This window comes from Hibiscus syriacus, unplaced genomic scaffold, assembly GCF_006381635.1.
Source record: "Hibiscus syriacus cultivar Baekdansim isolate YM2019G1 unplaced genomic scaffold, ASM638163v2 tig00019141_pilon, whole genome shotgun sequence".
In the NCBI taxonomy this organism is placed as follows: Eukaryota; Viridiplantae; Streptophyta; class Magnoliopsida; order Malvales; family Malvaceae; genus Hibiscus; species Hibiscus syriacus.
In genome coordinates, this window is record NW_024062465.1 from 142,453 (window position 1) to 157,327 (window position 14,875).

The 14,875-nt window shown below is 34.0% G+C and overlaps 1 pseudogene; it reads right to left on the reverse strand.

The window, feature by feature from the left end:
- Window positions 1-713: 713 nt before the first annotated feature.
- LOC120209546 lies at window positions 714-1,781 on the reverse strand (annotated as a pseudogene).
- Window positions 1,782-14,875: the final 13,094 nt, after the last annotated feature.

A 14,875-nucleotide genomic window follows, 5' to 3' on the forward strand; every position in this document is an offset into this window, starting at 1 on the left:
ACAAATGTCAAAGCTAATTAATGATTAATTTGACACTAATCCAACATGAAACAATCCCAGAAGCCCAAAGTCAAATTTTAATTATTAATCAATTATTCAAACCTCATAATTATCGTCTTAATCATATCTTAATTACTTTTGTTTTAAATGGTCCTTTCCATTATCTTCACTCTTCCTATCATTTCTATCTTAACTATTTTGTTCATCATATTGTTTTTCTCTATGTGTCTTTAAGTAACTTACTTAGGGTAATTTTAATTGAGTTTTTGTTTAATCAATTTTAACTGAAAAGAATGTTATTTTAAGATGATCTTTAGATAAAAAGACCCAATAACTTTCACCAATGCAATTTTTTACAACATCATTAATCTATTAGAAAAGGAATTATAATATTCTATCCCTCATGCAAAATGTACCCTAGCTTCACTGCATGAATCAAAATGTAAAGATAGTATATAGAATTTTCAAACAGATAGGAAGCACAAAAACCTTTTCAGTTTTTGCTAAGAGTATATACAAATCAATATATACTTTTATACAAGCAACATATAGATATAAATCTAGAAATGACCATCCAGCTCAGTTGGTAGAGCACAAGGTTCTTAATCTTGAGGTAGTGGGATCGAGTCCCACGGAGGGCATTTCATAATTCGGAGGTCTCTTACTCAACCTGATGTTGGGAGTAGCCTATTATCTTACCTCCCCTTACCCCATATATATGGGAAAAAGGGACAGCCATTTATATATATATAAATCTAGTAAGCTTTAATCACCACATTCAATTCATATATATATATGTATATACATGTGGTGGCTACAAGAAGTTGGCGTAACAAGTTGCCGATGGGTGAGTAGTAAAGTGACTGAAAAATTGAGACTTCTGCTCCAATGAAAAAGCGGCCGTCGAAGGGTTTTCACCCACATTGACAACCCTCTCACAGCGAGGGCACATGGTGAGGGTGCCGGCAGCTGCCGGCAGCTGCATATAGTACGGAGCTGTTAGTTTCAATGCTTTAAGCTCTTGCAGTTCCTTCTGCAACCTCTTGTTCTCTTCTGTTAGTGTTTCGTAACATTTATTCAGTAGCTCACAGTCCACTTCAGTCTGTTTAAGCTTTGTCCTGTGTAAAAATAAGTGAAACAAAATACCCATGCATTGAAAGATCATATACACTATATAGGTCAATATAGAAATAGAAACCTGGCTCTCCTATTTTGGAACCATACTTCCACTTGGCGTGGCCTTAGGTTCAGCTGTTCAGCTAAAGCTTGCTTCTGTTTCTGTCAAATACAAGTAAGAGCAGTCTTATGAACACATACACACACACACATAATGACATATATATATATATAAAGGAAAGAAAGATGGAGTACAGTATTGAGAGTGGTGTGTTTGAAGTTGTGTTCTAGAATGGAAGATTGTTGTTTGGTAAGCCTAAGTTTCTTTCTGGGGCTACCATCTTCATCTTCATCACTAACTACCCTTGAAGAAACCCTCTCCAACACCACCTCTTGGTCATCACCCAGATCTCTCTCTTTCTTAACACTAGAGTTTGAAAATGAATATGAGGCTTGATGTTGGTGATAGGCATCAATGGCGTGGGTTCTTGTGGCAGTGTCAAATGATGGAGCCAGGGAGAGAAGAGATGGAAGAAAGTGGTCGTGTTTGAGGAACAATTTCTTCTTATTTTGTTGATGAACATCCAACTCAGTAAACTTTTCATGCTTAACAAGGCAGCCCAGACCGAGATCAGGGCGGTGTTACAAATTTCATCAAATACCATTGTGGTTAATACTATATATGAGAACAGATTTTTTAAGCTAAGGAGCAGAAAATAAAGGGGTTTTCTTCTGAGTAATAGAGGAGGGACTTATATAGAAGAAAAATTATTAGATGGATTCGACTTATTACGCTATTTGTGGTTTCAGTCAATAAAACTCATTCATCTCATTCACTTCTTACTTATATGTAAATAAAGAGAGTAATTATTTAAAAATTATTTTAAGATAGATGAATTTTATTAATTGGGACCATAAATGATAAGATGAGTGAGGTCCGTATACTAATTCTCCAATAATACAGTGTATAAAGTGCATTGAACGTATTGCATATTTGTAATCATACGGAAAGTGGGGATGTACACCAGAGCACATAATAGAGTATATAATTCTACCCTTTCCTACTTTTTCTTTTTCCTTTTGGACTTTTCCTCTATAATTACTTAAATTCACACTTGACACTCCTATTTAAAAAGCACATCAATGAATATACATTAATTAAAACTTTATTTATTATAGAATAATATATAGTGTATTAACAAAGAATATTATTTTTAGTTTTACCATGACTTAGTAATAGATTCTTAACCTTAAGTCGTTGAGTTTTGCATTTAAATGTACCACTATCTATCTATCATCGACAATTCATCTCTATTTTCGCCTCTCTCTTCTTCACAACTTTCGTAACAGTCTTCATCATCGTCATAGAAATAAATTCATGTGAAAATCAGAGAAAAAATCACTAAGAAGAGACAACAAGATGAGAACCAAGATATAAAGAAGGGGATTTACAACTACTACGGTAAATCCTCCATTTATAGTCGGGCGGAACGATATGTGCCCAACGGTTGGAATAATGTGTCACTTCATTGGGCTAAGCATAATGTGTCGTGTATTCAAGCCTTTGAGCCATTTAAAAAAGAGAAAATAACCTCAGTGACCGAAAATGCCTTATAATATACGATTTTGACCAACTTTTTTTCGATTTGCCAAAATGACCAACAAAATCGCAATGTGATCTCTAAATCGCAACGCGATCTCCAGTATCGCAAATCAGTTTCCAGATTCGCAACGCAATTTTGACTATCGTGATACGAATATGTAAAACGCAACGCGATTCTGACTATCGCAACACTGAATTTCAAATTCGCAACAGGTTTTGGTTTCGCAACACAAATGTTTTGGTAATATAACTACGCAGCAGCAGCAACAACTCATAACCTAAATCCCTAAATCGCAACTCATTCCATCTCCATTTATCACTCTCTCGGCGACATCCGTTCCTATATCCAACGACATCCTATATCCAACGACATCCTTCCCATCCGGCAACAGGTTTTAGTTTCGCAGCTCGTTTGTTTAGTAAATTAATTTACAATAATGAAATCATCTAATGTTGATCATGTTTGGATAGATTTGTGTTTGGAGGGTCGTGGGAGAATGTTCATGGTGCTTTACAATATATGTCTTTACCCATGAATCTTCAACTAAAGCTGTCATTAAAAAGTTAACTTATGAAACTCTAATGTTATGTGTTGCAAATAAATTGAATTTAGAGCCCCTAAGTGAATTTAGACTATCTTATCAGAGAAAATGTAAAGTTTATTTGTTAACCGACAATGAAGATGTTGAATGATTCATTGATTACATTAGTGTTTCGCAAGATGATGTTACATTGTATGTTGTTGAACCTAGAAGTAGTGAAGTTGGGTCAGTAGCGGGTAGTAATCAACTAAGTTTTTCAACCCCAGTTTATGATGCTCAAAATTTAATGGTTCCACCATAATTGCATCACCAAGCAAATTTTGTTTCACCACATTTCCAATACCAAACACAATCTCAAAACCCACAACATTTCCCTAATCCAAATCCAATCAACTTTCAGCACCAAATTTCGGTTTTCGTATTGACCAGTTAGACGATGATGAGCCAACAGAAAAAATTGTGAGTACTAGTCAGTATTCGAAATTTGATCTTGGTCAATACCCGGACTTTGATATTGGTCAATACTCGGATTTTGATGATGTTTCAGAAGAAGAAACAGACCCTGCGTGTAATGATTTTGATATTGGTCAATACTGAATTTTGATGATGAAACAGCCGCTGCCGAGGAAGATGTTGTGATGATAATGAGGAGGAAGTTACGACTGTGAATGAACATGTTGAACAACCATTCTGTAATTCATATAACCCTGAAGAAGAAAAAGAAGAAGAAGAAATCCCCGAAGAAAATGCCACGGGAGTATAACTGGATTATGCCAGAATTACTTCAGATACCGGAAGAAGAGTTGGTAAAGATAGCAGTTGATTGTTACACAAAAATTATTCGTATCAAGAAAGATGATTGTTTTGATATAAAGGAAGACTTGAAGATAGCTTTGTATACGAAATGTGTGGAAGATGGCTATCAACTAAAAGTTAACAAATCAAGCAAAGATCGTTTCGAAACAAGGTGTATGATTGACAAAAACTGTACGTGGCGTATGATTGCAAAGAGGATAAAAGATTGCGAAATGTTTCAAGTTAGGACTTTTATTGATAAACATACATGTTCAAGAACCCAAGCTTTCCTCACCATAGACAGGCAAACAAAAAGATGTTGGGTGGTTTTCTGGCTGAGTTAATGTTTTTTAATGGCAGTGTATATCGGGGACATGAAATTATGACTGACATGAATGCTCGGTTCAAGATTAGTATCTCATATTCTCAAGCTTGGAGAGCCAAATGTTATGCCTTGGAATTGTTAGGGGGTTGCCATAAGCATCGTTTGCCCAACTGTCGGCTTATTGTCACAATTTAAAGCTGAAAAATCCTGGGTCGGTAACTCATATCAAAACAGATAGAGATAGACGCTTTGAGTTGTTGTTTATCGCCATTGGTGTTGCGGTTAGTAAATCAATATAATTTGTTGACTCATTTTTGTTAGTTACATGCATTTCACATTTAAATGATTATATTCTTGTGTATATTATTTTGTAGATTCGTTCGTTTATTACTTGCATGCGCCCAGTTATTATAGTTGACGGAGCACATTTGAAAGGTCGATACCTTGGAGTAAACTTATTAGCAGTAGTCATGGATGCTAACAATGGGATATTGCCAATAGCTTACGGGGTGGCAAATCTGAAACCTCTGATTCATGGACATGGTTTATGGGGTATCTTAGGGATTGCATAGGTCCTATTAGCAATCTGACAATCATATCCGATAGGGTAAACTCAATTGACAACGCTGTTAGAAGGTGTTTCCCAGATGCTTTTCATGGACTTTGTGGTGTTCATTTGTATAGAAATCTAAAATCAAGGTCTGCTGGTATAAAAAATCACAAATGGACATACTGGAAGACTGTAAAAGCTTATCGGGAAGTGGATTTTAATAAGCATATAAATTGTTTAAGACGTGTTTTGCCTCTGTGTGCTCAAACACTAGAAGATGTCGGGTTTGAAAGATGGTCAAGAGTACATCAACTTGGAGCAAGATATGGTTTCATGACGTCTAATAGTGCAGAATCAATCAACGCTCTAAGTCGTCATTCCCGGAAATTACCCATTACTATGTTAATGGAGTTTTTTCGAGCCTCTATTCAACAGTGGTACTACAAGAAAAGAAACCATGCAGGTATTATTTCTTTGAATTCGTAACTTATCATATATTTTACTAAGTATATTTATTTAAATTTACAGGAACATTGGAACATCGTGTTACACCATGGACTGAAAAAAGATAACGAAATGTGTTGTGAAGTCAACGTCATGGAGAGTTGAACCATGTTCAAACACTTTGTTTAAAGTACTGGATAATAACTTAAATAGGCTTGTCGATCTAAATGCAAGGACGTGTAGTTGTATGAAATGGAAAACATCTGGTTATCCGTGTGGCCATGTTATAAAAGTTGCTCTTCATCTAAACCAAGATGATTCAAGCGCATACGCTATGGATTGCTACACTACATAAGTATATCGATAGACTTATGCCAAGATTATCTATCCTATTCCACATCCTTCTGAGTGGGACATGCCAGATGACTTACAAACAGTTTTGCCACTAGCCATGGACAGAAGGCTACCTGGCCGACCAAAAAGTCACGATCGTATACCGTCTAAGGGTGAAGAGAAGAAGAGATCGACATGTAATCGGTGCAAGGAAAGTGGTCATACAAGGTTGATATGTGGATCACCAGTGCCATCATAATCATCTTTTCCTCTACCAAAATATGGATCCTCATCAAAATCCAAAGCTCATATGGTGTCAAGCAAAAGACAATCAAAATCAAAATCCCAATCACAATCGGCTTCACCTTTTGGGACTATTAACTTAGGTGATTTTAAATGCAAACGTTGTATTATGTGTATTTTATGTGTAAACTTTTAACATTTTCAGTTAGGCATGTATTAGTAACTTAAGTTTGAACATTGTTATGATATGTTCAGTTGTTATCACTTATTACACATTCATTTGAATATCGCAGTGCGAATTGACTATCACAACACGAATTTGACTATCGCAACGCGAATTTGACTATCGCAACGCGAATTTGATTATCGCAACACGAATTTGATTATCGCAACGCGAATTTGACTATCGCAAATCAGACAATGATATGTAATTTATCATGTTGTCATATACTATTGTCTTCAGGGATGGGAGATGAAGCTCGATGAGAAACCAATGATTATGTTCCAAAACAGGGATAAACACCTGCAATCATAAGTAATAATTCAATTGCGTACTTATTTATGAACACCTTTAAAATATTTAAAAAATAAATACTAACCTTATCGACCTCCCACCATGTAGGATAAATTTTAGCTTGTCCATTACCCAACACATATGATTCATCTCGTTGATTCTTCAAGTGAACTAAATGAAAAGACGTCGGCATAATTGTATATCGCGTATTTTTTATTTTTCCTCAGTTTCCTTATTATTAGAAGACGTGACACCCATGCATCAATATGCTGTTTTACAAAAAAATACATATTAGTGAATTACATAAATTTAAAAATTAATCAAAATGAAATATAAGAAAAATATAAGACTTACCCCCATCGAAATAGTCATTATCTTCAACCCCTAATAACATACCACACCAAGACCGATCAAGCAACAAATGCATATCATCGTTGAGTTTGTATATGTCAGCGTAACACCCCTGGCTCCGCTCATGTAGATAAAAATCAACTGCGGTCTTAGCCCTAAGGGTATTATCCAGAATTGTTTCTAGTAGTCTTCTCCTGTCCACTTCATCTACTGGAATGGTACTGGCCGGTAACTCATACGAAAGCCAACACTATTGGGTGTGAATCGGGCTCTTGAATGGTGGGAGGCACCTTTTCAACGATGACAGGAGCCTCTTGAACGGTGGGAGGGGACTCTTGAGGGATGATAGGGGCCTCTTGAACGATAGGAGAGGCCTCTTGAACGATGACAGGTGAGTCGGGCTTCTTATTACGGAGTCTTCGCACTATTGGGGTGAACGGAGATGTAATGGCACGTGCATGCCGTCTGATGCGTGAACCCCGTCGTGCAAGAAAAACCCAATGTAAAGCATCCACTTTATCGGGCCGCTAAAAATAAATTAATACATAAATTAGTAAATAAACAGACATGATATTAAACAGTGAAAACAAAGACAAATATGTTTCAAACTTGCATTGTATTCACCCAAGTCATTATTCTATCATAGTTCACAAAATGCATCAGATAACATTCCAGAAGTAAGCACTTATATAAACATTTAAAAGGAAAACATATAGGTTTAGTGCATGTTCAAGGACAACATAAAGAGTAGTAGTTTATTCTTGAAACTTAAATTTGCAACACTGTGAAGTTAGTATTTGTCTTTGTCTTTTGGTTGAAGTAATGTAATCCATTCAAGTTTCAATCTGCAGAAGAAGAATAGTTTCTGAAACTTAAAATCGCAACACGAAACTTAAAATCGCAACGCAAAAATGACTATTGCAACGCGGAAATGACTATCGCAACGCGAATTTGACTATCGCTACGGGATAATCGCAATGCGAAATAAAAATCGCAACGCGAAATTAAATTCGCGTTGCGATTTTCATTTTCGCATTGCGATTTTCACGTTGCGATTTTATTTCGCATTGCGATTATCCCGTTGCGATAGTCAAATTCGTGTTGCGATAGTCATTTCCACGTTGCGATAGTCATTTTCGCGTTGCGATTTTAAGTTTCGTGTTGAGACTATTCTTCTTCTGTAAATTAAAACTTGAATGGATTGCATTACTTCAACCAAAAGACAAAACAAAGACAAATACTAACTTCACAGGGTTATTTTAGAACTGTTTAACAGTATTGGCAGCAACCAAATGAATTTACTAAGCAATCTAAGTGAAATGGTTAATCTAAGTGAAATTACGAGTACATCAAGTTAAATATGAACAATCTTAAACTTACCTCGTTGTGTAGAGTATGAACCTCATTCTGCAACGATGCTACCATCTTACGTAGAGCGGCTACCTCACCACGTAAAGTATATACCTCATCACGCCATGCACCATTGCTATCGCGTAAAGTACAGACCTCCTCACGCAAGGCATTGACCTCATCATGTAACTCCCCTAACTCATCTCATGGAGGTGGAGAACAGGGAGATAAATGTCGTGGCATCTTTGTCGGTCACCTATCATGAGGTGATGGTGGAGAAGAGGCTCAATGATGTGACAGAATAGGTGATGGCTCTCGTTGTAGAGGTATATAATGTGGTCGATCAGGTGATGGCTCTGGGTGAGGTGATGGATCTCGAAGTGGAAGCTGCTCATCATCAGCCTCAGTGGGTGTCAGCCTCTGTAATGGAGTGTTGGCCTCCTAACAATATAAAAGCTCAAACAAAGGTAAACGTGTACTAGTAATAACTTGTTTATATATGGTAGTATTTGTGTTAACTTACATCATTTATTGTCGTATATCGTAGTAACTTTTCCCAAACCAACAGCCGACGTTTCCTCTTCCAGGAAATAGCCCTAGGAATATCATTTGAAATTTTTAATGCATATGTCTGCATGCCGGGAAAAGCCTCAAATATCCAAATCTACAAACAATATAATACACAAACATTATTAATTGTTAAATAATTAATTATAATTTTGGAAACATTATATAGAAATTCTTACCTTAAAGTCCCAAATAAAGCCTGACAAAGTGTATTTGGAACCATCGCCACGCAAACTTTTTCGGTCATCAAAGGCAGACGACAACTTATTCCAGGTAGCTTTTCATAGATACGAACCCCACGGAAACAGGTTCCATGCATTTAGGTCCTCTACCAATATTAGGTCCTTAGGAATAGGTTGTCTGGCCTCTGCCTAAAAAGCCGGCATGCAAAGAACTAAAAGGCATACTCGGACAACATCGACGTCATCCATCCGAGTAAAACCATCTTTCTTATTAAATAATCTCGTCAAGTCGTCGACATGTAAATTCGGCTTCTCCATTGACAGCTCAAGAAAAACCCGGGATAACCATGATGGGCGGGTAATATGACTAGTGTATTGACCTACATCATCGTGTCCGAAGCGTAGACCAGTGATTAAGCAAAACTCCTCCCGCCCAAAACACGTATACACCGGTGGAAATGAAACCATATCTCTTCATTACCACGTTTTATACTCTCGGGTAGATCGCTAGTCATGGTCTGAAGCCACAAATGGGTCAACATAGCATCTCCACCCGGATGTTGTACTTTTAGCCATGGCCGAAGTAAGTATCCTCAAACAAATTTCTTTGTACAGGTGAAATCTTCGACGCAATTGTAGTGACTAGGCTTATTTTATTCCTTAAGGTCAATTGAGCCGAAAAAAAGTTCTACAAAAATAATAAACATACCAAGTTAGATATACCAAAAACTACACTGTGAAGATATACCAAAAACAATAATAAACATAAAGAGTAGTAGTAGTTTATTCTTCAAACTTAAATTTGCAACACTGTGAATTTCGTATTTGTCTTTGTTTTTGGTTGAAGTAATGCAATTCATTCAAGTTTCAATTTGCAGAAGAAGAAGAGTTTATGAAACTTAAAATCGCAATACGAAAATGAAAATCGCAACACGAAAATGACTATCGCAACGCGAATTTGACTATCGCAACGCGAAATGAAAATCGCAACGCGAAACTAAAATCGCGTTGTGATTTTGTCGTTCCGATTTTCATTTCGCGTTGCGATTCTCGGTTTCAAATAGTCATTGTCTAAAATTGAAACTTGAATGAATTGCATTACTTCAACCAAAAGACAAAACAAAGACAAATACTAACTTCACAGGGTTAAAGACTAAACAGTTTAGCAGTATTGGCAGCAATCGAATGAATTAATAAGCAATCTAAGTGAAATGGTTAATCTATTATTGAAATTACCAGTAAACTTATCATCAATTTCAATATGAAAAACCTAATAATAATGCAAAAATTTCAAAAAAAAAATAATTAAAAAAACTAACCTCGGTGGTTGATTTGGTGATTTTCCATTTCTGACGGTGAATGATTGTGAGGGTGGCTCTGAGAGATGGAGATAGATAGATTTCACCGGAGATGGGGATGAATTTCGTCGGAGATGGGGACGGATGTCGCCGTAGAGAGTGAGAGATAAACATGGGACTGAGTTGTGATTTAGGGTTTTAGGTTATGAGTTGCAATTACGGGATATATAATATTCGTGTTTGGAATTTAAAAATAAAATACACATTGCGATACTAATGGCGCTTTGAAAATCGCATTGCAATTTTGTATTATCGCGTTGCGATTTACATATTCGCATTGCGATTTTCTAAAATCGCAACGCGAATTTGGAAAATCGCAATGCGATAGTAAAAATCGCGTTGCGAATCTGGAAACTGATTTGCGATACTGGAGATCGCGTTGCGATTTAGAGATCGCATTGCGATTTTGTTGGTCATTTTGGCAAATCGAAAAAAAGTTGGTCAAAATCGTATATTATCAGACATTTTCGGTCACTGAGCTTATTTTCTCTTTAAAATATTGGCCTATTAAAAGTCAATAACGATCCAATAACTAAGTCTCGAGTCAAGACACTTAATGACATTTCCTCGAATAAGAGAGGAAAAATGTTATACCTCAATCGAGTATCCTTCGTATATTATCTCCATACCTCAAAGCCTCTGGAGAACCCTTTTATAGTCAAGACCCTAGAAGAACACCTCTAGAAGAAGAATCTCGAATATCTGACATCCTTCAGAAAGCTGTTACCTATGGACATGACCTCTAACAGACTCACGTGATTTACCAAAGTCAAATCTATCGTTTGTTGACCATATCCACTTAGCATTCGAACCTACGAATAGTTATAATAACCATCTACCACCAGTTCCAAGAGTTACTACAAAACCTCAAAAAATATCGCAATAAAATTTTAGGTTTATTCTTTTAACATTTTATAAATGTTACATTTAAGGCTTTTTTTTAACACTAAACAACATATTTTACTGTTTCATATTTTAAACACTAAATAAATCTTTTCGAAAACTCAAAATATCATATTTTTGCTATAAAACATTAGATTTTACCCAAAACAACATACTATAAAAATAACACAAATAATTTTAAAACGAATATAGTTAATAAAAACAATCTTTAACCCAAAAATTTAGTCCCATAAATTAACCCTAAACCCAATAAACAAAACTCAGTATATTAATCTTGTAAATTAACCTTAAACCCTAAAAATAATAAATAAAACCAAACGTGTTACTTTCCAAAAGCACATATTTATTCAATTAATCCCTTCCAATACACATATTTATTTTTTTCTTAATTAATTGCGTCATTTCTATTTTAAACGTGATATTAAAATTAACATAAAAACCCCATTGTCCTCCTTGGTGTTAGTTCTATACCGTAACGATTGTCGTATAGTTAATTTTTTAACAATTGATGACTTGATTGATAATAACTTTATACTTGATATTAATTTCTATTTATGCTTAATGTTTGCACATATTTTTTTTTTTTAAAGAAAACCAATATACTGAAACTCAAAATAAAGTTATATTGAATGAGTATGACTTAATATATATTAAATTACATATATTCATTTATGGATAAAATTATTTTAAGTTAAATATTTTTATAGAAAGTATTTGGTGAATAATTATAGAAAGAATGGTAAAAGAATTATATTTAATATTTTATTTTTTAAAAAAGAAATAGTATGAGGTGATTAAGTAACATTTATTCAGAATTTTTTTTAATCATTGATAATTCATACAATTTGCGGATACAATTGTTCAACTTTAAATCCCCTCGAAAGAATAAGGTTCTCTTTATCATTGAAATCATTTAATAGATTAAATATTAAGAATCAATTCAATTAATTTTTAATTAAATTGTGATATCAAAATTAGATATGAAATATATAAATATAGATTTTCTATCAAAATTTATAGAACGCTTCATTAAAAGCTTTGTTGTAATTAAAGTGCAATGATCATTAGGTGATGAAAAAGCATCAAGATATAGAATCATCCAAGCCTTTGCTGACAAGTCTTTGTATATTTTTTTTATTAAAAAAGTCTTTTGTATATTTTGTACGGACATACATAAAGGGGAATAATTTGTAACATAATATTATGGTATAAATTTTAAAGTCCAAGGCATGATCAATTAACAGTATTAATCTTTTATTCACAATAAATTATACTTTTTAATCAAATCATTAGCCAAACGACAATAAAAAAGGGGGCAAAGAAAAGAAAAGATAGCTTAGAAACAAAGTCTAGCTACTTGTGCTCGGTTCACACATGACGCAAGAGTACAAATAGGGCTAACTATTTTCATGGGAGTCCATGTGTCAAGAGGATAGGAAAACATATAGGATTGATGGTCCAGGAAAACATAAAGTTGGGTCGAATTAATATTTTTAGGTCGAATTAATATTTATCTTAAATTTATAGCTCTAATTAAAAAGTAACCCTACTACTAACATATCACATCATCAAACTAATACCATTTAACGACTTAGTGACCAAATCGTTATAAAACAATAATATAAATGACCAAAATTTACTTTTTAAAATTCAATAACCAAAACTGTACACTTACGAAATGAAAGTAACCATTTTGATAATTTACCTAAAAATAAAATAAATATACAAATATTTTGAAATTATATAATATTAATTGGCTTTATTACCTAATTATCAGTCGTTTAAAAATTATTTCATATTCTGACACCTATATTTATTATTTCTCAGATTGACATCCTTTTGTACCACATAAGGTAAATGCGTTTTCGTATCAAGCGCTCTTTGGAAGGCGTTTTTGTAGGATGCATCTTATGCTGATGTGGTAGCTAACAATCATAACTTTTAAAGTTTGGTTGAAATGAAAGAAAAAGAAAATAAGGGCTAAACTATAGGAAAAAAATAATTTGAGTTTTATCTAAAAAAACATATGCATGGTGTGTCAAAAGACATGTAATTGCACTAGCACAAACCAGGTGATGATGATGGCGCATGTATATTATTTATGTTTAATCACTTAATAAATGTATGTTTAAAAAATATATTTAAACACTTAAAAACCTGAATATCTAAACAATGTGTGATTTGAGAAGTTTATAGAGATTTTCAAATCTCACATTATTTAGGTACAAGAGAAGTGTTTATATTCTGGATAATATTTATTTTCCCCCTATTTTGGTCCTTGTTCTCTTTGTTTTCAATTTAGCCCAACATCTGGTCGTATTGCCTTCACGTATGCAGAAAACGTGTCTGTAGGACGCACTTTCAAATGCACTTCCTACCTAAGGTATTTTTTTCCTTACATGACATAAAAAAATGTCAATATGAAAAATAATCGAAAATGAGTGTCATAATAAGAGATAATTTTTAATTTTTAAACGGATGAAATTTAGTTAAAAAAGCCATGCTAATAATTAATATATAAAAAATGACAAACTTATGTGAAGTTAGGTTCAAAACTTAGCATACCTTTCTCTAATTATCTACAAAGATTATATAAATATATAATACTTTAAATAGACTGTAATGTATAAAATTATGGATTCAACAAATTATTTGGCTTGATGTGACATCTGATTCTAAAAGGATATGATGATTGTGATTATATATTTTTACATGTTTATATGATAATTATTTTTAAAATATTATGTAATTTATTTATTTTTATATGATTTATTATATGTATAATTTTTAATTTTTTTAAAAAATTAAAAGAAATTATAATTAAAAAATAATAATTTATTTTATTTATTTATTTATAATAATAAGTGATCGATCAAATTCATTGATATATTTTATGAGATGGTGTTGTAAAAGATGGGGATTCAAATGTCTTGAGGCCTTTATAAGGTATATTAGGCGACCAATGGTAGTGAGGAATTGTGGGGTTTTGTTGAATTTTATTGCCCACACCAACCGTCCAAATCTAAAGTAAGTCTCCCTTTTGTCTGCATTTAGGCTACACAACTTTTTGTTTTTCATTGATTGCAATCCAAGTTATCATCACCATTCACCACACCTTCACTTTAACTATTCATCATTGATGCATGTCACATGGCGTGTGAAACAAAACATTTTAATGTTTTTTTAGGGTAAACTACACATTTAATGCATAAATCAATTTTGGTTCGTTTTCATATTTTAAATTTTTATTTTTTTTCAAACCATACTAATGTTTATTTTTATTTCATTTTAGTATCTCGCCGTTAAAAACTTAACAGACGGGCTGACGGGGCATAACTTTGGTGGACAGACGACCAATCCGAACGGTGGACCACAAGAGAAATGAGTCGACCACATAGTCCAATTTCAGGCCCATCAGACATTGACGACAGAGATCGAGGGGAAGAAGTCAAGAGTACATATCGATTTGGGGAGATTGAGGGCATTTTTCGGTGAAATGAAGGCCGAAACACACTTAGAGGGTCGAAAAGGTATGGGTTGAAAAGTTTGGGGCTTCATCAGTCGATAGATGCTAGGACTGATGATTTAGACGCGACGGTCGGTGAGCCCGTCTGTTAAGTTTTTAACGGCGGGTACTAAAATGAAACAAAAATTAAATATATGTATGATTTAAAAAAATTGAAGGTTTAGGTACTAAAA